This window comes from Ixodes scapularis, unplaced genomic scaffold (assembly GCF_016920785.2).
Source record: "Ixodes scapularis isolate PalLabHiFi unplaced genomic scaffold, ASM1692078v2 PGA_scaffold4__175_contigs__length_147842914, whole genome shotgun sequence".
Taxonomy (NCBI): Eukaryota; Metazoa; Arthropoda; class Arachnida; order Ixodida; family Ixodidae; genus Ixodes; species Ixodes scapularis.
Genome location: NW_024609879.1, coordinates 103700478 through 103722767, shown reverse-complemented (window position 1 = coordinate 103722767; position 22290 = coordinate 103700478). Strand labels below are relative to the sequence as shown.

At 46.8% G+C, this 22290-nt stretch overlaps 1 pseudogene; it reads left to right on the top strand.

The window, feature by feature from the left end:
- The window catches only part of LOC121832940, a 142042-nt pseudogene that overhangs the window by 79789 nt on the left and 39963 nt on the right, over positions 1-22290 (top strand).

The window sequence follows — 22290 nt, the reverse complement described above, 5'->3', positions numbered from 1 at the left end:
AACTTTTTGTGTGCGACTCTCACTCGCTCTGTGCTCTACTGAAGATGCCTCCCGCATGGGAGGCGAAACGTTTAATTAAATTGTTATTTTTGTTATGTCAAGCCGTTTTCGTTATTACACTTATCAGGAAACTAGGTATCTTCACGGTCACGCGTTTCGTCGGCCTGGTTCAATCTCGACCTATTTTTCCAACCCCTACAACCCCTACAACACTACTCGCCTTGCGAGTAGTGTTGTAGGGGTTGTAGCGTCCCGCCTACATCTCCTGCATTGTTTTTTTGAAATCCAAATTTGGGTTGACCACCCCTTTAAAGGGGCGGTGCAACGATTTTCGGACTTCGGTCAAAGATTTCTGGAAGTTGCCCCCTGGCACTTCTGAAGTAAAGAACAGAAAACCGATTTCGCCTGCGTGTCCTAGTTTTTTCGTAAAAAAAAGATAAAGATTGGTATTTCGGGCACCCCTCAACTCACTCCCAGTCTTCAGGGTCACACCTGGTCGCACTCCCAGTGACGTCATTCGGAGTGCCGTGCAGGTTCCCGTGTGCTATCTCGGAGGATGCTTCGCCTCCCTCTCTCTGCGTAGATTAGCGGGCGCTATGCTGCAGCTTAGAGCCGAGCGAGGTCACGTAATCTTTCCGCCGTAGTTCCTTCGGCTGCCACTTGGGGCTGCAGGTGGGGGAAAAAGCTCGACTTTTGCTTTGCGATTATGCAGCGGAATCGCGATATTTTTAATAAAGGAAGTGTTTTCTCTATCCTCTGGGACACGATAAACAACGTAAAAATGACGAGATGCAAATTCTTTTAATCATAAAATTGTTGCACCGCCCCTTTACGCAGTAATGACACACGACGGCATGCCGGTACGATGGCCATCCTGTTCAAAACGGCAGGGGTGGGGATTGAACCCAGGATCCCTGGGTTCTGCAGCGCGAGCTTCCGCTCAGAGTGTTCAGAGCTGAGGTGCGTTAAGAGCCGGGGCCACACTGCTTAAGGCTGCTTCACACATCTACGTTGGCTGCGTTCGCATGCAACCGAAACGACAGTAACGACTAAGTTACCGGGACAGGTGTTAGCTGTACACAGCGTGGCAAGCGAGGCAAGCGGTAGCCTCGCGAAGCTATCCATGAGGGTTCTTGCGGTGTTTTGGTCATTACAATTGTTTCGGTTGCATGCAAACGCAAGCGTTGCAAATGTGTGAACCAGCGTTACGTATAAAAGACAGTCCTCACACAGCTTTGAAGGCGAGTCAGCGCGATATCCGTGCTTCGAATGCCGCATGGCAATGAGTTGAAGAAGAAACTTGGCACGCGGCATTCGAACCACGAATACTGCGGTGATTCGTATCTGCAGACTCTCTGTTGTATGATGTATGAGCAGTGCGACCCCGGCTAAACTGGCCATAAAATTAATTCTGGGCTGTCATAAATTGGGATTTTACTAATCCCATTTTGTTTAGTATACGCCAAACGAAAACAAGTTCATGAGCGTTGGAAGCCAAAAGCTTGCTTTTCGGCACGAAAATGTGAAAATATAGTGGTCTATTTCTTACCTTATTTCATTCGAAAGCTTGCCACCTTTTCACTCCGATACTTCCGTTGTCCCCAAGCACGTTATCCGAACAGAGTTCACACGCATGCACTGGAGACGAGCACTGCGAGGCACTGGACGTCTGCGCTCGTTGACATTCAATCCGTCGACGAATATTTAAAGTCGCGTTCGTGGCCAATGAGTGCCGTGAACACAGTTATCGTTACTTGCGAGCGCCCATGGCGTGCCCCAAAATCACGGCCGAAGGATGGAGCAACGGTACTGGATTAGATCACTTGTGGAAGACTCCCGCCCGCACCCCCCTACTGAAAAAAACCATTTGGCGCCCATATGAAAATAAACGGGTCCATACCGGTAACCGTTTAACCATACTGGTCACCAGTCTGTCAAAGGGGTCGCCCGTATGGCTCAAAGGGGTCCCCCGTATGAGCCATAACGGTCACCTATTTGGCAAACGGGTCGCTCGTCTGGGCAAATGGGCGACTCGTTTGGGCAAAGTTGTCGCACGTTTGCTGAAACCGGCGACCATGTTGCAAACTGCACCGGTTTAATCAAACGGCTCTCCGGAGCCCGTTTGATATTGAACGTACAGATCGGCGGCGTGGGCACGCCTAGCGTTTTAGCCGTGGCAGCCAATGTTTTCCGGAAGGCTGGGAGCGCCGGTTCATCGATTTCAGATCGTCCGCGTAATGCAAGTAATTATATTTATATTTCAATTTCGCTGATTTTCGATTATACTGCAACTAAAACTAACACCTTTTTTTTTTTTTTACGTAAACGCGCGACGTTGGTGAGCCGACATTTTTGACAGACCTTTAATACTTTGTCCATCTTTGTTGCCTCAATTTACTTATTCAGCTGGAATCTCTCTCGCAGAAGACGCGACCGCGTGAAAGAATGTACGTCTAGACTCCGTTTCACTTTAATTCAAGACGCAGCGCAGGTAGCACGCGTACACACGGCTGCAAGAACATCGAGCATTGCGAGAGCACGCCCGCCGTTGCAGCACTCAAACTACGAGCTTGCGCTGAGTTCTTCCTTCGCTCGGGCGCAAGCCGAGCTTCTGGCAGCCCCGCCGCAATTTCCAAAGTTCGAGCGCGCGCGCGCGCGCGCGTTTGTTCTTCGGGACTACAAAAACGCATCTCCCTGGAATGCCTGGGGAGAGGGAGAGGGGCTGCCCCGGTGGTCCCAGCGCCTTGACCTCGCCCCCTCCCTCCTCTCTTGTCACCCCTGTCACGTGACCCACAGCAGCGCGCGAGCTACACGCTGATAAGCATCGAGATCCGGGAGGGCGCGCCTTGCAGCCGCTTTTTTCTTTGTCTGCTTGTTGTCAGTTGCTGCTCGAAGTTCGCTCGGCCTACCTGCTTCAATCTGTCGCCTAACCTTGCGGTCTTATTGGGATGTCTCTCGACAACGTATTGGATGTGCACCAAAGCTATCAGTGTTCGAAAAGACCCACGTGTATGTCGGCAACGAGCGATTCTTCAAAGAAGTCGCAAATTCTCGCGGTTTGGTTGGGTTCGGCAAATGACAGCTTGTGCGCCGCATCGTGTTGAAACTTCCAAGGAGCCGTTCCCTCTCGTTTGTGTTTGTGTGGTTGTCCTGCTTTGACCGTGTCGACAAATATCACGGATTACCTCTTTCAAGTCCGCTATTGTTATGGTAAGTGCACTGCAACCTACGTGTTGGCAACGATTGACCGTTATTCTACGCGTACTCTTCTAAATTATCTAAAGAATTATGCAGCGCCTATTCGCGCGGCAGCCAGGAGAATAATTTCCCCGAAAGTCTACCTGTATAGTGTTCACAGATCGCTTGCACGTTTGTACTTGTCTACAGAAGAGGTAATAAACTTCGAGGAGAATTGAAAACAATCTTTTGTGTCGGTTTTCCTGTCCACTTACAAGCACCTACGCGAGTGCATTTGTTCTACGTGTTTTCTCCATGTTATAAATACGTTTATGAGTTTCGGGACGTCTTAAATATGTTTAAGATAACCAACCTCCTAGACGATACCCATTTAGGGCTAGCGCATAATTTGCCATTTCGAAGGGCACGTTCAAACGTGTGGTCACGTGCCATGTCGAACGGGTACTCGTACCATACGGCACCCGGATCAAACGGGCACCTGTATCAAACGGGTACCGCTTCGAACGGGTACCGTTTCCAAACGGGTACCCGTATCCCATAATCACGTTTGATCCAAACGGATCGACAGGTTTGATTCAAACGGGCGACCAGTTTGCCACCCGTTTGAATTTCAAATGGTTTTTTTCAGTAGGCCTCCCCCCCCCCCCCTCCCCCCTCTCTGGGATGTCCCGTTTTCTACCTTGAGAAAAAAGTCACCCTAACACACACACGCGCGCGCGCACGCACGGACGCACGCACGCACGCACGCACATAAAAGATCAGTTATGAGGACGTCATTCTTTGTCTGCATCTGACTCTCCAATGTACTGCGTTATTGACAAGGCCGTCAATTGCCAAGGCAAGCCCGTGCTATGTTTTGCTCTAACCACTCAGAAACTGATGTCTCTATTGTTGTGTTTCTTTTTGATTTAGCGAAAACGTTTGCAGCCGCTGCTCGGAAACTTTGGTGTGGGATTATTCGCATCCAGTTTCGTTAGTGTAAATGTACAGAATCTAACGTTTTCTTCCTAACATTCGTTTAGGTTCAATATAAAGGGATCAGACACTCGCAAGAGTCAAGGCGACGTTTATGGTGAGTTCTACGTGTCTGTATCTCATTATTATGAAGACGGATTCGAGCAATAGTCAGTGTTGTCACAGACAAGTTAAGAAACGCGGGGTGTGGGATATCGTGATCACGCTTCAGGGTTTTGTTAGTCAAAATGCATCACCTAAATGTACATTCGCTGAAAGTTTGAGCTTTCTGTGTTCAGGCGCCTTTATTTCCGGCTTTTTTTACAGTGCCAAGATCCATGGTAGACACCCTATATGATGTGTACTCGTCTATTGAATGGAATTTTCAGAACGATGGTGGTTATCACTTGTCTCCGAGCAGCGGTTTACCAGAAGGGGACCACTGGCACACCGTCACACGGCCGTACTGGAAGCGCGCGCTCTCTTTCTCTTCTTACGGCCTTTGCAATCACCTGGGAGTCAATGGCATTTTTTCTCCGTATGTAGGGGGATCGGTGGCCGAGTGGGCTGAAGCGCACACCCAGCTCGACGCGCGTGGAGCGAAAGCTCGCGCTGCAGAACCCAGGGATCCTGGGTTCGAGCCCCACCCCTGCCCGTTTCGATCTGGATGAGCATCGTACCGGCGTGCGGTCGTGTATCACTACTGCGTGGTGCACGTTAAAGACCCCAGGCTAGCGGTTGTACTGCACTGGCTAAATTGCTCATCTACAGTGTAAACCAGTGTCGCCCCTACTGGCAGACCAACCTTACGCTGTATAAATCACTCAAACGTCCAATTTGACTTTGACTTTGATTTCTCCGTATGTAATTCACTTGCTTGCCGCCAGGGGCGCAACCACCTCACCCCACTTCACAACACTCGGAGAGTCCCTTCGAGCTGTTGTGCGCCGGTGTTCGAGCTTCGTAGGTTGTTGTTTTGGCCACGGTTCCTCAGAATACTTCTGATTAACCATGCAAAGACGGTCACGGACAGAAACGAAAAATCAGCTGGATATGTGCACAAGCCCTCGAGGAAGCACTTTAGGCTGTAATATGCACTGTGCGAAAATTGTACAGACTACCCTCGTCTAGAGCAGCTGACCGACTTCATGTGCGGCCACCGTGTGTGCGGCCTATGAAATGATGATGCAGACCACGGCAATAAATAGATTGGGCCTGCTCACATTTCACGAGAGTGCACGAATTATTTATTATTTAAAGTTCCTCCACGTAGAAGGTGTCCGTCTCCTCCTGTTCTTGAGTGGCAATAAAAGTCCTGGAGGTAAAGACGAGTATAGTTTTTCTGCATTTGCATTTCCTGTATCTACTTACTACTTTTTACTCCCGAATCTCTCGGAGATGTGCGTCAAGTATTCAGCGTTTTGGCTCATCAAAAGCGCATTAGATAGTGTCTGAGGGTCTAAACGTAAGGATCAGATGTCAAAGGCTATCAAAATCTCGGCCGCAAGTTGCGACAGCGCTGGGATACACTGTCAGACGCGCTCTGTGCAAACGGCAAAGGGTAGCCCAGGGGTGAGGTGACAGCGCCCCCCGCGAATTTCGGCGGGAGGTGGCGATTGCCCCAATTGCAAAGGCCGTAAGAAGAGAAAGAGATCGCGCGCTTCCAGTCCGGCCGTGACCGTCATTGTTCTGTGCGGGCGGAGCTTTGCTTTTTGTGGGCGCGACCTCCTCGTCTGCAGTTTTCATAAGGGGAAAATTGCGAATGGGGAATGGTGGCACCAGTGGCAGTTATGTGGGAGTGAATTTACTCACGAAGTTCAAATGTGCGACCTCAAGACTGCACCTTCCACGAAACCCTGATTGGAGTTTTAGAAGAAGAGTATAGACGCTTTTCCCGCACGCCAAACATGAGCTGCCATAACTGACTTTCTGCTGCCTCATCGAGATACCGACCAAACGAAATAGACAGGAACATATCTCGCAAAGTTTGCCTACAGACCGTTTTCCGTGGCGGCCGCGATGTTTAATTCAGACGTATAGCTGCGTTTGGGCAAAAGGGCAGATGAATTTATTTGCCGATGAAGACGCCATAATTCAAGGGAAGCGTGCCAGGAGGTCTACTTTTTGGCTTTACTTTTTTATTGTAATAATGCTTAAACTATTGACTTTACGTTTTGTCGCCCAACCCAACTATGTCATATTTTAACATGGCGTTCGTCACAAAAATATGGTCTATATTCGGTTACAGGTAAAGAGTGAGGTGAAAGCTCCTCCCACCTCTTTTGCTTGTTTATTCATACTGCTAACCTTTTTCGAGATCGCGGCAGGAGTAGAAAACACATAAATACAAATATTTCATGGTGCACTCATTGGCGAAGAACATTGCAAAAACAAAATATGAGGCTGCATTAACGACATTGAGTGGCAGGTTATTCCAGTCAATTACTGTTCTAGGAAATAAAAAAAATAAATCATTTTTATAACTATATGGTTTGAGTATCTTCTGATGGTGAATATCTGTTTACTTTGGGGGAAAAAACTTCAATGTATTGATTTTTGTTTATTCCCAGGTCATTGTTAGCAATTAAATAAAGCAATTTCAGCCGATTTGTTTCCTTCTTTTCTGTAACGTTTCGAGTTCTGCTCTAGAACACAAGTCTATGGGCGATACATAGGAAGAATACATATTATAAATAAAACACACTGCAAGCCTCTGAACTCTTTCTAAATCATGGAATGTTACAAATCGTGCGCGGATCCCTGACAGATGCTAGCGTACTTTAAAATGGGTCTAATAAACGTTTTATATAACAATAACTTAGTATCACATGATAAATGTTTACAATTCCTGCGCAAAAATTCAAGTTTATTTATTGCTCTTGCAACAACTTGGCCAATATATTCCAGTTCAAGTCAGACGTTATGGTGATACCGAGGTACTTGTTGGAGGACACTCTACGTAGATTATGACTGCCTACAGCATAGTTAAAGTAAATAGGATTCTAGTTTTCGAGTGATGGACATACACACAGTTTTTGTAAGATCAAGTGACATTTGCCAATCTTTGCACCGGGTAACATGACCTTCTGCCATTGAGGTGGCAGACCTGACAGTGCTGGACTAGACACCACTTAATATCTTTTGATCAGTGTGTGTCTTGTTTAAACCTTCCTTCTCTTTCTTCCTTCTCTCTCTCTCTTTCCCTTTTCTTTTGTAGCTCAGACCGGGGCTGGCAGGCCCCCATTAGAAGGAGTGGCCACACTGTTCCGGTCTTCCTTCCCCCTCCCCTTTCTTGGTTTTAAAATAAATTTCAACGCTTACACACACACACGCACCGCGTATGAATCTTTTCTAGAGAAAAACATAGTGTTTCACAGTCGGCGGAACTCTTAATTTTATATAAAAAAAAAATGCAATCATCTGCAAAGGGTCGCAACTTGGCAAGAACTCCAGTCAAAATGTCATTAATATTTATTAAAAACAACAATGGCCCGAACACTGACCCCTGCGGGACACCTGAAGAAACATGAGCACAGGAAGTGCGTGCGCTGTTCAATTGCACATATGGTCGCCGATGAGGCAGATAATCCTGAATCCAGTTTGATATTTGATCGTTGTTTAAATTGGTGCGCAGTTTGTTTAACAACCTTTCGTGGGATACGCGATCGAAAGGTTTCGAAAAGTCTAAATAAATTAGGCCGATCTGTCCCGGTTTGTAAATGACGAAGGCGAACTCGTGAACAACTTCGATTAGTTACGTAATTGTCGGTCCTTCCTTGCAAAATCGATGCTTCACACTGGTAAATTGTATTTTTTTTTATTCATGACGATACGTTGCTTCAACACCACGTGCTCTAAAATTTTACTACAAGTATTTAGAGAAGAAACAGGGCGATAATATGGGAGATAATTTTAAAGTCACCCAGTTTTCATACCGGCATTACTTTGGCAACTTCCACCCCGCGGGGGCAGTGGCCATTCTTACTAAACATCGGTATATGATAACTAAGTATTTAGCACACCATTTGGCGTATTGTTTCATGAGGATCTTTCTGTTCAGGATCGTTTTTGGCAAAAATGTATTAAGGAGCTTTTGAAAAAAAAGACCGTACGAAATTGTCATCTGGTTTTGGCACAAGATATGCACTTGAGAACTCAAAAATTATAAAAGATAAGGAGTCAATAATCCCGGTATCAAAGTATTCTTTCTTTTGTCGTTCTTTTTAAAACGCAGCTTTTAGGCGCCCGTTTCCGGCTTGCCCTACTGAAAAAAACCATTTGGCGCCCATATGAAAATAAACGGGTCCATACCGGTAACCGTTTAACCATACTGGTCACCAGTTTGTCAAAGGGGACGCCCGTATGGCTCAAAGGGGTCCCCCGTATGAGCCATAACGGTCACCTATTTGGCAAACGGGTCGCTCGTCTGGGCAAATGGGCGACTCGTTTGGGCAAAGTTGTCGCACGTTTGCTCAAACCGGCGACCATGTTGCAAACTGCACCGGTTTAATCAAACGGCTCTCCGGAGCCCGTTTGATATTGAACGTACAGATCGGCGGCGTGGGCACGCCTAGCGTTTCCGCCGATGTTTTTCAGAAGGCTGGGAGCGCCGGTTCATCGATTTCAGATCGTCCGCGTAATGCAAGTAATTATATTTATATTTCAATTGCGCTGATTTTCGATTATACTGCAACTAAAACTAACACCTTTTTTTTTTTTTTTTTTTTACGTAAACGCGCGACGTTGGTGAGCCGATATTTTTGACAGACCTTTAATACTTTGTCCATCTTTGTTGCCTCAATTTACTTATTCAGCTCGAATCTCTCTCGCAGAGGACGCGACCGCGTGAAAGAATGTACGTCTAGACTCCGTTTCACTTTAATTCAAGACGCAGCGAAGGTAGCACGCGTACACGCGGCTGCAAGAACATCGAGCATTGCGAGAGCACGCCCGCCGTTGCAGCACTCAAACTACGAGCTTGCGCTGAGTTCTTTCTTCGCTCGGGCGCAAGCCGAGCTTCTGGCAGCCCCGCCGCCATTTCCAAAGTTCGAGCGCGCGCGCGCGCGCGCGTTTGTTCTTCGGGACTACAAAAACGCATCTCCCTGGAATGCCTGGGGAGAGGGAGAGGGGCTGTCCCGGTGGTCCCAGCGGCTTGACCTCGCCCCCTCCCTCCTCTCTTGTCACCCCTGTCACGTGACCCACAGCAGCGCGCGAGCTACACGCTGATAAGCCTCGAGATCCGGAAGGGCGCGCCTTGCAGCCGCTTTTTACTTTGTCTGCTTGTTGTCAGTTGCTGCTCGAAGTTCGCTCGTCCTACCTGCTTCAATCTGTCGCCTAACCCTGCGGTCTTATTGGGATGTCTCTCGACAACGTATAGGTGGTATTCACTGAGCCTGCAGGTTCGATTTTGCCAGGGAGCGCCACCATCGATCCGCCATCTTCGAGGTCTCGGTTTGACTGGCTTGGGTACGCCACCATAGCTACGCGGTCGTCCGCTGTTAGTGTGTGCTAATTTCCTATCGTTGAAGCTTCGTTGAACAGAAGAGAGAAGAAAGTTGGTCTCGGGGGCGGGCCGTTTTCCTTGTTGCCGCCAAGTACCGTGTGTAAAGGCTGAACCGCATGTAAGCAATTTGGCGAGCGACGGGACGAGACGAGCGACAGCGACGAGACAAGCGACGACGACCCGCTTCGCTGTCGACCGGTCACTCGCGCGACGTGGCAAACCGCATGAAAGCGACGGGAGCATGCGACCAAGGCGATAAGCGACCCTTTCTAGAAATCCAAAAGCCAAGCGACGCGACGACCGACCGCGAGAAATCTCCGTCGCTCGTCGCCGACCCCCGTCGCTCGTCGCCGACCCCCGTCGCTCGTCGCCGACTCCCGTCGCTGTCTTCATCGCTCGCTAAATCGCTTACATGCGGTTCACCCCTCACTGTCACTCGTCGCGTAGCTCGGTTTTGGGATTTCTAGAAAACTTAGCGCTCCTCGCCTTGGTCGTGTCCTCTCGTCGCTTTCATGCGGTTTGCCTCGTCGCGCGAGTGACCGAGCGGCAGCGAAGCGGGTCGCTTGTCATTCCGCTCGCCAAATCGCTTACATGCGGTTTTTAAATCGCTTGGGCTAATGAAAATGCACCGCATTTTTTATAAGCTGCGCACCCTGTGAGCCGCACGGTATGTTTCTGCACAGGAACGAACACCGAAGGCACGACGTATGTACGACACAGCGGCGATGGAGCCACACGGTTACACGGCCGTAGTACAGAAAATCAGCTAGAGAAAAACAATAATGAAACTAGCAAAACAAAACAAAGAGTAATCACACCGTGCTGCAAAAGCACCAGAGTAGAAAAATTAGTTCTTACAAGAGCTACCACCGTCGGCACGGCGGGCGACACGGAGCGCTTCATGGAGCCGAGGGAGCAACGCGGCCGCGGTAAACAAGTCCGATTGCGACAAAAACAAACTAAAACACACAAAAAATACTCCCACAACGCTTCAGAAGTACCAAAGTATAAGAATAACCCCTAGTTTCGATCAAAAAGACCCTTTAAAGTTGTAAAATACTGCTAAACCACGCTCAAAAGGTCCGGCCAGATGGCATTCGCGATAGCAAGAGACCTCGAAGATGGCGACCGCGGTGGGCGATGGCAGCGAACCTAGCGAGTGACGTCAAGTGAATGTCACCTATTGGATGTGCACCAAAGCTATCAGTGTTCGAAAAGACCCACGTGTATGTCGGCAACGAGCGATTCTTCAAAAAAGTCGCAAGTTCTCGCGGTTTGGTTGGGTTCGGCAAATGACAGCTTGTGCGCCGCATCGTGTTGAAACTTCCAAGGAGCCGTTCCCTTTCGTTTGTGTTTGTGTGGTTGTCCTGCTTTGACCGTGTCGACAAATATCACGGATTACCGCTTTCAAGTCCGCTATTGTTATGGTAAGTGCACTGCAACCTACGTGTTGGCAACGATTGACCGTTATTCTACGCGTACTCTTCTAAATTATCTAAAGAATTATGCAGCGCCTATTCGCGCGGCAGCCAGGAGAATAATTTCCCCGAAAGTCTACCTGTATAGTGTTCACAGATCGCTTGCACGTTTGTACTTGTCTACAGAAGAGGTAATAAACTTCGAGGAGAATTGAAAACAATCTTTTGTGTCGGTTTTCCTGTCCACTTACAAGCACCTACGCGAGTGCATTTGTTCTACGTGTTTTCTCCATGTTATAAATACGTTTATGAGTTTCGGGACGTCTTAAATATGTTTAAGATAACCAACCTCCCAGACGATACCCATTTAGGGCTAGCGCATACTTTGCAATTTCGAAGGGCACGTTCAAACGTGTGGTCACGTGCCATGTCGAACGGGTACTCGTACCATACGGCACCCGTATCAAACGGGCACCTGTATCAAACGGGTACCGTTTCGAACGGGTACCGTTTCCAAACGGGTACCCGTATCCCATAATCACGTTTGATCCAAACGGATCGACAGGTTTGATTCAAACGGGCGACCAGTTTGCCACCCGTTTGAATTTCAAATGGTTTTTTTCAGTAGGGTGTGCGGCGTCGTCGTAGCCGCCGACGTAACCACGCCTTGCATTATGGGACATTTCCCATAATGACGTCACACGTGACGTCACGTGTGACGTCACGATGGTCCCGCGCATTGCATTATGGAAAACGTCCCATGATGCAACGCGCGGGACGGTGACGGCGACGGCGACGCCGTCGGCGTAACCGCGCGTTGCATTATGGGAAACGTACCAAAATGCAGCGCGCGGCTCTCACTCGTGCCCCGCGCGTTGCATTATGGGACGTTTCCCATAATTACGTCACACGTGACGTCACGTGTGACGTCACGAGGGTCCTACGCGTTGCAATATGGGAACGTTCATGATGCAAGGCGCGGGTCACTCGTGATCCGCGCGTTGCATAATGGGACGTTTCCCATATTGACGTCAAACGTGACGTCACGGTCACTTGTGAAGATCATGACGAAGATCATGATCTTCATGACCTTCGTCATGAAGATCATGACCTCTTACATTCACAGTATAAAGATTACGTGAAAATACCGACCTTCACAGTGAATGTCACGACCTTCACGAGGCCTTCACGAGTGACGTCTTGAGGGTCACTCGGGTCCCGAGCGTCACGAGTGACGACATGAAGGAGCAAGAGGGAGGAGGAGGGAGGAGAGGGTATGGAGGAGGAGGAAGGGCATACCCGTCTCTCCGTACCATCCCCTCTTCATCCTCAAGAGATGTGCTCTAATTCGCCATTACAGGGGGTTGTAAACGTCTGTCTTTTTTTTTTATCGTTTTCGTAGGTGATAAAATACCACATACCAAATTATTGTGCGAAATGCTCTCTAATATTTCAACATCCTCAACTCTTTCGACCTAATTTCGAGAAAGAAAATACAAGTCAAGAACCAAATCCCTTTCAACTGACACTCTCGTTGGTGCGTTAACTATCTGAAAGAGATTATTAAATAAGGTTAACTCACTCAACGCCTGCTAGATACTGCAGGATGACTGTGTGCTTTCCCATTTAATATTAGGGAGGTTTAAATTTCCAGCTACAATAACCCATGAACTAGCGTGTACGTTTGTTAAGAGCTACTGATTAATGCTTCAAAGGAATTATTGTTTTCAGGTTTGTTTCAAAACGCTTCAACAATAAGGGAAGTAGAATAAATACTAACATAGACCCACAAGATTTCCACTCTGTTCATATCAGGCAAGTGATGAAACCGTATTTCCGCTTGAGCAGAGCGAACACTGGAAAGGGGCGACCTCCTCTCCTGCGTTCGCTCTGCTGAAGCAACACCTCCTAGAAGACAAGGCCGTAGTGCTCTTCTCGTGACGTCGCAAAGGAAGGCCATCGGGGGCGCGCGTCGAAGCGAATGCAACGCGCGTAGATCGACCGTCGTAACGCGTTTTTGTCACATACGCGTGTCATATTAGCTAAAATGAAAGCTGCAGATAGCAACGGGTCTAGAAAACATTTTATTACACGAGCAGAATATTACACCGCTAAATAATCGGTACGAAATGGCACGAGGTATGCGTACAAGACGTCTATCGAAAAATGTGATTGTTTTAAGTCGAAAACATTGAGTCATGCAATTATTGTTGTAGGAATGCATATTTTATACAGAAATACTTTGACAAAATGGCGAGACACGCAGTGATTTTGAAACAGCAAAACAGAACAGTTAAAAATCAGGTAGACATAGTCAACGCGGACAAGGCAAGACAAGCGTTTCTCACGATCATGTAAGCGACGTTATCGCGTGCAGTCACTGAATTCTTGCATCATACCCCGGCCACATGGCAAAATTAATGTAATTTCGATCGAATGACATTATAGGGTTGACAAATCCGCTTGCGGCGCTCGTATAATCACTCAAGACCGCGAGCTGATTAAATCTTATATCACTGAATGAAAATATATTAACGTTTCCCTGTGGCAGGGGTACTAAACTTACTACTTAGTCTACTAATTTACCTCTCCCTATGGGCTCGAGCTGCCTTAGAACAAAACATAACTTGTTTTGTATATAATAATACTATCACCTTAATACAGTTCAGATTCTAGTATAAACGCGGAAAAGGCAATAAAATAACTTTAGTATAAATAAACACAGAACCACAAACAACTCACTTTCAATAATCACACAAGCTTGATTTTCATCTTCCAGTGAAAACTAGATTAGCGCACATATTTACAAATGTCGACGCAACTGCATACGAATAATGACAAGGAACAAAATTGCAATTTATCATGCGATTAAAAAAAAAACGATTGCAGCATCTTACTTGCGTACTACATGAACAAGAAAGCCCGTATATAAGTTGTTTCTCACCTGTCGATGGTATCCATACTTCCCACAATATCCGTGACGAACACATTTGAATACGAACTCCAAGAAGCCTCTCTCTGTCGAGAGAGAGGTCTGCCGATTAGTCGACCAGAGCCTTCGTTGGCTAGTTGTCACACGTCACTCAAACCGTAGTAGGACTTGTTTCACAAATGCACGTAAATGCCGTAGTATCAAGCGAGCACCAAAAAAAACTGCCCGAGACTACGGTGATGACAGAAATACGACGGGAAACAAGTCTCAAAAGTACCACACACGAGAGCAGCGGCGACGAAAGGCTTAACGTTGTCGACCCATCTCTTGCTGGTGTGCGCTCCCTGCGACAACGACTGGATTTCTTTTCGGTTTGCTTCCCTTCTGAGATGTCTCAGCGTTCCTTTTCAGACAGTCAGCAGCTCACACACAACGTAAATTTACCAGAATCGGAGCCATGTGGCATCAGCAGCATCGCAGCCAGTCCTTTCGAAAAGTGTGGGGTGCTGCGGAACTGCACGTAGTCCCGCGGTTACGGGAATACTCATAAATATAATTTTGGTACTCTCAACCTTGGTAGTGCGTTATATAATACGTTTATATTATATATATAATAAATTGTACGAGACTGCGCCTTTAAAATGTATATTAATGTCGGATAAACGCCCATGAACGAACACCACCGCGCCGCTTGTCAAGGGACATTGTTTTCACGTCGATAGCGTATTCTCACGTAGTTGCGCCATGGACTTCCTTCCTCCGCCATTGTGACGTAACCTCTCAGAGCGCTCTGGCCTTCTTCTCTAGGAGGTGTTGGCTGAAGTAAAGGAGGTGGGAGGAGCTTCTACCTAACTCTTAACCTGTCAAAGACGAGAAAAGACAAGGAATTTGTGGTCTTGATGGCAAAGAGCTTGTCGTGGGACAAGAAGGAAAGAAAACAAAAATAAAGGACAATTATTGAGGCGCCCATACAGAGCTCTATATGATGGCGTGGCTTTTATTGCGAAAGCATTGACTGTCTCATGGAGCGATCCGACGTCATCAGCTTTGAAACCATGCAAAACAGCACATAAATGAAACCACGCGCAAAGATAGCCAATGGCACCTTTTACCTTTCGGTCCCATTGGCTGGTGCGCGTCGACGAGGCTCCCATTGGCCGCCGCGCGTTAGTTTGGGTGGTGACATCCTGACTGTTGTGTTATCACTGATCACCGCGTCCGCTCGCCTCTTATCGGTTGTACGGCGCGTGACAATATATACGGCGCACGGAATAAACCAAGGGTTTCGTTCTGCTGGAAACTACGTTTCTGTCTGTTCCTTCCTCGGCGCACGACAGTTTGAACGATCGCTCACCCACTGGCGCTGCGTGTCCGCGAGACAGCGGCTCCGCCGTTCCACGCCCAAGGTCAGCGCGTTGTACGCCGCAGATTAAAGAAGGGAGCGAAGAGCGGTGTGAGTGCTTTCGCATTTACAACTCATAAGAAGTGCTTAGGTGTGCCTCGAGCCTTTTACTTTAAAGGCCATGTCAAAATTTGAGAGTTACGGTTCGGCTGTCGTTGCATCTGACCACAATGAGTAACATTTTCAACGTTTTACACGTTTTGCATTCCCTTGTTGTGTTGTGAGCGGTTGTTTGGAGATGACTTTACCAAACCCTCCTGCGAGGTGTCTACGCATTTTTCTTTAAATGTTCGGTGACGGTTGTGTTCACACTCGCAGTATAAGCGATCGTTAACAACGGCGTTCATTTCGGCACTTCAGTAATGAAAAGCATATTGTGTCACCCATTATTCTGCACATATTGTCATGCTTTTCAACGAGTCAGTGCAGTCATGTCTTAGTTGTTTTTTTATGCCAATAATGTGCGCCGACTATTGCCTGAATGCTAATTTCAAGGACGGTGTCATTACTTCTAGAAAACTGCTTACTATAATTTTTCTGCTTTGCACCGCAGGGTATGCTGTTCGAGAAGGCGTGTGCTCTAGAAATAAGTATGGCTTTGTTAAGGAAAACGGCAACTACGAAGGGGTGGAGATGGCAGCCGTAATCACCGCAAGACTGTGAGTTACTAGAGCCTGGTTCCCATAGCGTGTCATACAATGAACGCCGTCAAATATCCCTTGACCGTTAAGATCCTTTCACACAGTACCGTTTCTTACGTTGCTTTATGTTATGGGACCTCACGTCTTCTTACGTTTTGAGTCACTGAGACACTCGTGCTTCATATGGAGCGTGGCAGCCAGTTCAATGAGTAGCGTCACACGAGACTTACGAGCACGGATGTTTACGTGACTCATAACTGTTTTGTCTTTATAAGGTTTTATGCGATCGGATTTTTTTTTTTAAATTGGGGACATTATTAGGGGGTTGCATATTTTTTCGGAAACGGTGTTTTTCAGTGTTTATATTTAGTGCCTGGCAAGAAATCGCAGTGTAGCGGGGCTAATTTTAGTGTCAGCTGAGCGGGCGAACTTAGACAAATAGAATGAGGTGGTGAACTAACACTTCACTTTTAAAATATTACCTTAAAAACAACGATTAAAAATAGTGAGCAGGTTGTCAATGCAGCAGCCAAGAGAAAAGGCAACAAGCGGAGAAAATTTCACGTAACTGACTTGCACACAAGGTGTTCCTCGGCGTCTTCACCAGAAAGTTTCAAAAGCGTCAAATTAATTTAAATAATTTTCGATGGTCTTCTGTTTCCAAACCCATGCCGACTGGCGCCCAAATCTGGTCTGAACTGAAGCCTGTTGGTCTCCAAATGATCTGGGGTCCTTCCAGATGCTTAAAGAAAACAGAATATGGTTGTTGATATTGTGATTCATAAACACTCGGTATATACCGACATGTACAAATCACTAAAAGAGAGAGTTTCGTTGTTAAAAGCAGTATGAGCAGAGTTCGCATGTCAGCAACAGTAATTGAATAAATTGGTGACTAAAGCACAGAGCGAGTAATTACTTTCGAAGTTGTTTTGTGTTCGTTCTTATCTTCGTGACGGAACAGAAGTAAGTTGGCGGCTAGCAAACTTTTTGATGGACTGTTTTTATATTATGCGGACATATGGCGGATGGCTAAAGCTGCGAACGAACTCAAACGTGTCCTCGTCTCGCAGGTTAGGTGCGGAGTTTGACGGAAGATTGGAAGCTTCTGGATGTCCCGAAAACGGCGGGTATTTTATGGGAACCGGAGAAATTTACACCCCCTACGTATTTTCCAATTGTTCAAGAAACATGATAAAGGAAACCCTAAAGAAACGGTAATTGGATTAAATATTGTGCATAAAGTGTCCATTAGAAAAATGTAACATCGAAACCAGAATGAAAAATATCGGATCCAGTCCTCATCTGAATTTGGGCCTGAACAAATAATGTCAAGTTGAATCTGACTGATATTTTTATTTCTTTTTTTTTTTTTTTTTACGGACTGAAAGTTTTTTTTTTTGCCCAATTTTGGATTTAGCGTCGCTCAGGCATATTCAAGTCGGGTTAACTTGCTTCCAGGGCTCTTGATCGAATGAGGCCCTTCGGCTCCGGCGATAGATTAGCGTTAATCCGTTTTTGCAGTCGAAACACAGAATTCGATAGAGAAAAACCCGGGTACGCAACGCCAATGTATTGACGTATTTGGCGCTTCGACACTGAAAATGCAACCGAATGACGAGTCGGCACTGTATTTGGGGTAAAATACAGGCGCGAGACGTCTTTGAATACCACTGAAAACGCTAAAAATTTTTTTAGAGCGCAGCTCTTAGGCGCCCATTTCTGGCTTGAGCGGCGTCGGCGTCGCCGTCGCCGTCGGCGTAACCAAGGTCACACCAAGGTCACGTGACCCCCCAGGACACGTGACCCCCAAGGTCACGTGACCCCTCTCAAGGTCACCCCGAGGTCACGTGACCCCCAAGGTCACGTGATCCCTCCCAAGGTCACGTGACCCCCAAGGTCTCGTGACCCCCCGAGGTCACGTGGCCCCCCTCCCCAAGGTCACGTGACCCCCCGTCCCCTCCGAGGTCACGTGACCCCCTCCCCCGAGGTCAGGTGACCCCCCCCCGGAGCATATTAAAGAATGAGGGAAAGAGGAGGAGGAGGAGGGCTCAACCCTCCCCTCAGTACCCTTCCCTCCTCCTCCTCAGGAGCTGCACTCCAATTCGGCGTTACAGGGAGTTGTAAACGGCTTTCACTTTTTTGTGCAAGTAGTAGATTAAAGAAGTCACTCAAATTACCGTAAAAACGTAAAATGAGCAGGAAAAGCAAACACAAGTAATCTGTTTAAATTATCCACATGTTAATTTTTGCATCACACAAAGCTTGCCCCGCGCACAATGCGAATTTTAAACCGCTCTGTAGAACGCAAACCAAGCTACAGATCAAGATTAAGAAAGAATTCTGTGTGAAACACTTGAGCATGCCATGTCAATTGTAAATCTGGCGCTTCCCCACTACAAACATGAGTGAAAGACAAGGCGGAACTACATGCAGTGGCGAACAGCGGGATATAGTTTTCCCGACGTCTCATGCCACCAAAAACGCTTAAAACAAGTTTAGTTAGCACGCAGTAGGCCGAAAATTCGTCAAAATTACCTTCTGAAGCATAAAAAGGGGAAAAACCGGACACAACTGATCTGTTTTAAATTATCCTGACACTTATAATAACATAACACTGAGCCCACGTCGTATACAAGTGCGAACGTGAAACCGCTCTGTATAACGCGGATCGCAAGAGCTTTAGTTTTATCGGCTCAAATATCGCGGCGATTGTACGAAAGAAACCGGCAAGAACAGGGCGAACGTCCGTAGCCTCGAGGTTCGGGCGTTTACAATCGGCCCTCACGATGAGAACAGCAAACTCCAAACATATAATCCAAGGTCACGGGTATCCACTAACAAGTGAAGCTGTCACAAACACTCAACGTAGCGCATACGAATGCATCATATATCTTAGTAACCTGAAAGAGGTTTTCTGTTTGTAACATTGTATCTCGACTTCGCGCAGCATGAGCGGCACTTGCCTCAACTCTAAAAGTGCGTGGTCACCAGTCCTCGGAAAGAGAACATACATGGGTGAAGGTCTGTCGCCGGATGAATTCTGCTCATCACGTTATGCGGGGTCGCGTTACTGTTATCCGGTAAGTGTTAACACGTCGTTGGTATCTTAACGTGGTCGACGTAGAACATTTAGTTTATTGAGGGTATGGTAAAGGTAATTGTGCTCCGTATATGTTTATACAGCCGGAAGTTATTCAGCCCTAATGGGCGTCTCGTGTCTCCGCTGTAGAGGAGCAATTTAGCCAGGGAAGTTCAGCCTCTAGCCCGGGGTCTTTAACGTGCACCACGTAGTAGTGTTCACGACCGCACGCGGTACGATGCTCATCTAGATCGAAACGGGCAGGGGTGGAGATTCGATCCAGGATCGCTGGGTTCTGCAGCGCAAGCTTTCGCTCCGCGTGCTCCGAGCTGGTGGGCGCTATTACACTCCGTTTACCCTTAAGTTGAAACTAGAAGCTCCGCCTTCAGCGCTAGCTTTCTGAACTTGCTAACACAAGTGTGAACACGCAGGCGCGCGAGACCAAAGCACTGCGGAAGCCAGCGAGCTCGCGCTAAAGGCGGAGGTTTTCAGTGCCAGCTTTGGGGTGAACGGATTATAGTGTTCGCTACCCCCCCCGGCCACCGATTTCCCGAGTGTATAATCAGGCAGTATTTAACACCCATAAATACACGCGCGCTCTCGTCTGTCATTAACTCATTGATCGTCAGCGGCTCAATGACAGTTGACGTCGCTGTGTAACTAAGGTCGATAGCAATTGAGTCAACTCAACAGAGCTGGCCTATCTGAGGCACTATGTGAGTTAACTGAAAGAATCTGCAGAAACATTTTAGAGCGCAGCTGTTAGGGGCCCGTTCCCGGCTTGAGCAGCGTCGGCGTCGCCGTCGGCGTCGGCGTCGGCGTAACCAAGGTCACCCAAGGTCACGCGACCCTCAAGGTCATCCTACCCTATTGAAAAAACCAGCTTAAGCTGGTTAAGCTGGTCCCAGCTTCAAGCTGGGTTATTGCCCCAGCATGCCCAGCTTGGCATGGTGGTTAATCTGGTCATGCTGGGACCAGCTTGGCATGCTGGTCATGCTGGTTGATCTGGTCATGGTGGGTGATCTGGTCACACTGGGTAGATCACCTAGCATGACCAGATGGTTCAATGATTTGTCATGCTGAGGGAATTGGCTGAACAAACCAGTTTAGCCATTCAACCAGCTGAAATAAATACACAGGTAAACAAGTTATGCCTAAATGCCTCGAGGAACATTTATTGAGAGGATGGAGGCTTGGGTGTAAATCTTGTGTGCTGTTTCACCCAAGCATGCACATTTATTCTTTGGGTGCCGGTGGTTCCCTCCTTCTTGTGCCTTGTCTTGCGTTGTCGGGCAGGAACTCCTTTAAAACCTCCCGCACAATCTTCTGTCGGGGCCCGTGTGCCGAGCTTCGGTGGGTTTGGCTCCCTCGTAGTACATGAGACCATCTGGGGAAATTTTAAATAGATGTGTGTTAGATGGGCAATAAAACAAGCAATAAAATGGCTAGGTGGGCTAGTTAATTAGTGCATGATTTGAATGGAAAAGCGCCTAAAAAGCGTGGACACAAGAGAAGGATGGACAGCACGGAGTGCTACCTTACAATTGAACATGTTTGTGTTGTTATAAGTTAGCGCTTGGTCCTGTCCATCCCTTTCACCTGCTTTTTGAGGTGCTTTAGTCAAATAAAGTAAGCTCCAAGATTTCCTCTTGTTGGCTCATCAAACGTTTCTGAAGACAGTGCGTATGTCACGTTCACCGTACAGTTTTTCTGCATACAAGTGTTTCAAACTACCAAAATTATTAAGAACTTTGTGTTTTACTTTTCAGGAAGTATGATCCAAGAGCGACAGAAATATAACTTATACAAACAAAAGGGCAAGGACAGTGAGCTGTGGGTGAGGTCATAACATAATAAAATTTCAGAGAGGTCGGTGAAAAGGCCAATGTCAAAACACTACCTGCTTCCCTCCCCTATCGCACAAGTGCAATAGTGAAGTGATTGACACATTGTTTCAGTTTTATGTTAATTAACACTGATCCCAAACTCCCGTAGTGATAGGTGTATCAATTTCTATTTAATCTGTTTGCTTTCCCTAAAGTAAAATGTAACAATATTATGCGGTCGATTTGATGTGTTGGATCATTGCTGCCCCTTATTCTGCTCTGCTGCCCCTTTTCTCACCTCTTTGCACTGACTATGCCATGACGCTCGATGCAAGCTTTTTACTGCTGCGCTCAGTTTTGCTTGCTTTCCCATCCTATTACTGGTTTAACTTTTCTTGTGATCCCAACTTTTTAACCAAGCAGAAGCACAGTGTACAGTTCCCCTCATACTAGCATGCATGTGGAGCTTCACTACTCTGCACTCATGTGCCAGGAGCAGTACTTGACGGGGGTCAACATCTGGGTCAGCTCAATGGTCTCTAAAGTTTTGCTCACTATTAAAAGCTGCCATGTGTAAGTTGCAACTGAAAATTAATTGCTAACTTTAAATAACATTTCTGAAAAACAAACACTCGGCAAATATTGCAATAACCATAAACTTCACCAAGGCTGTGAAATTCTATCTGAAACCAGCTGCAGTCATAATTGCTTCCTCTCATTTATAAGCCTCCCAACGCTTAATTGGCTGTCACTTTTCCCTAAAAAATCTCGTCAACCAATTCTACTGTATTTCATTGAACTCGCTTAAATTGCAAAGTAACTCAAAAGGATACCAAAAATGGTATAAAATTAAAATTATAAGAAATCTCCAGGAAGTAGAGATACCGTAATAATCAAGACATGGAAATAATCCCTTCCATTTCTGTAAATCATCTACTACCGTGCATGCACTACATTGCATGACCCCTGTTAGCGAGAACACCGAATCAGCAGCTTTTTCCATTACGTTAAAAGCAGAATGATGGGCAGAAAACTTTACCACTTAGGTTAGTTCTCCAAATTAGCTCCTTTTACCATGCCAGTATGACAATCACAAATCACAAATTCATTAAAAAAAATTATGGCAATCCTTTTTTCTTTTTTTGCGTTAGCAGAATGATGGGCAAAGCCCCAATTCCTAGGAAAAAAAATTAAAATATGGTAATCTGTTGCTTGCATTAGCAGTGTCATGCTTGTACTTAATTATTTCAAAAAAATATTTTAAACAAATTTCAAATCTTGCGGAGCATCTTCAGTCGCCTTTGCATGAGCTGTTCAAGGACAAGCTTTCTCAC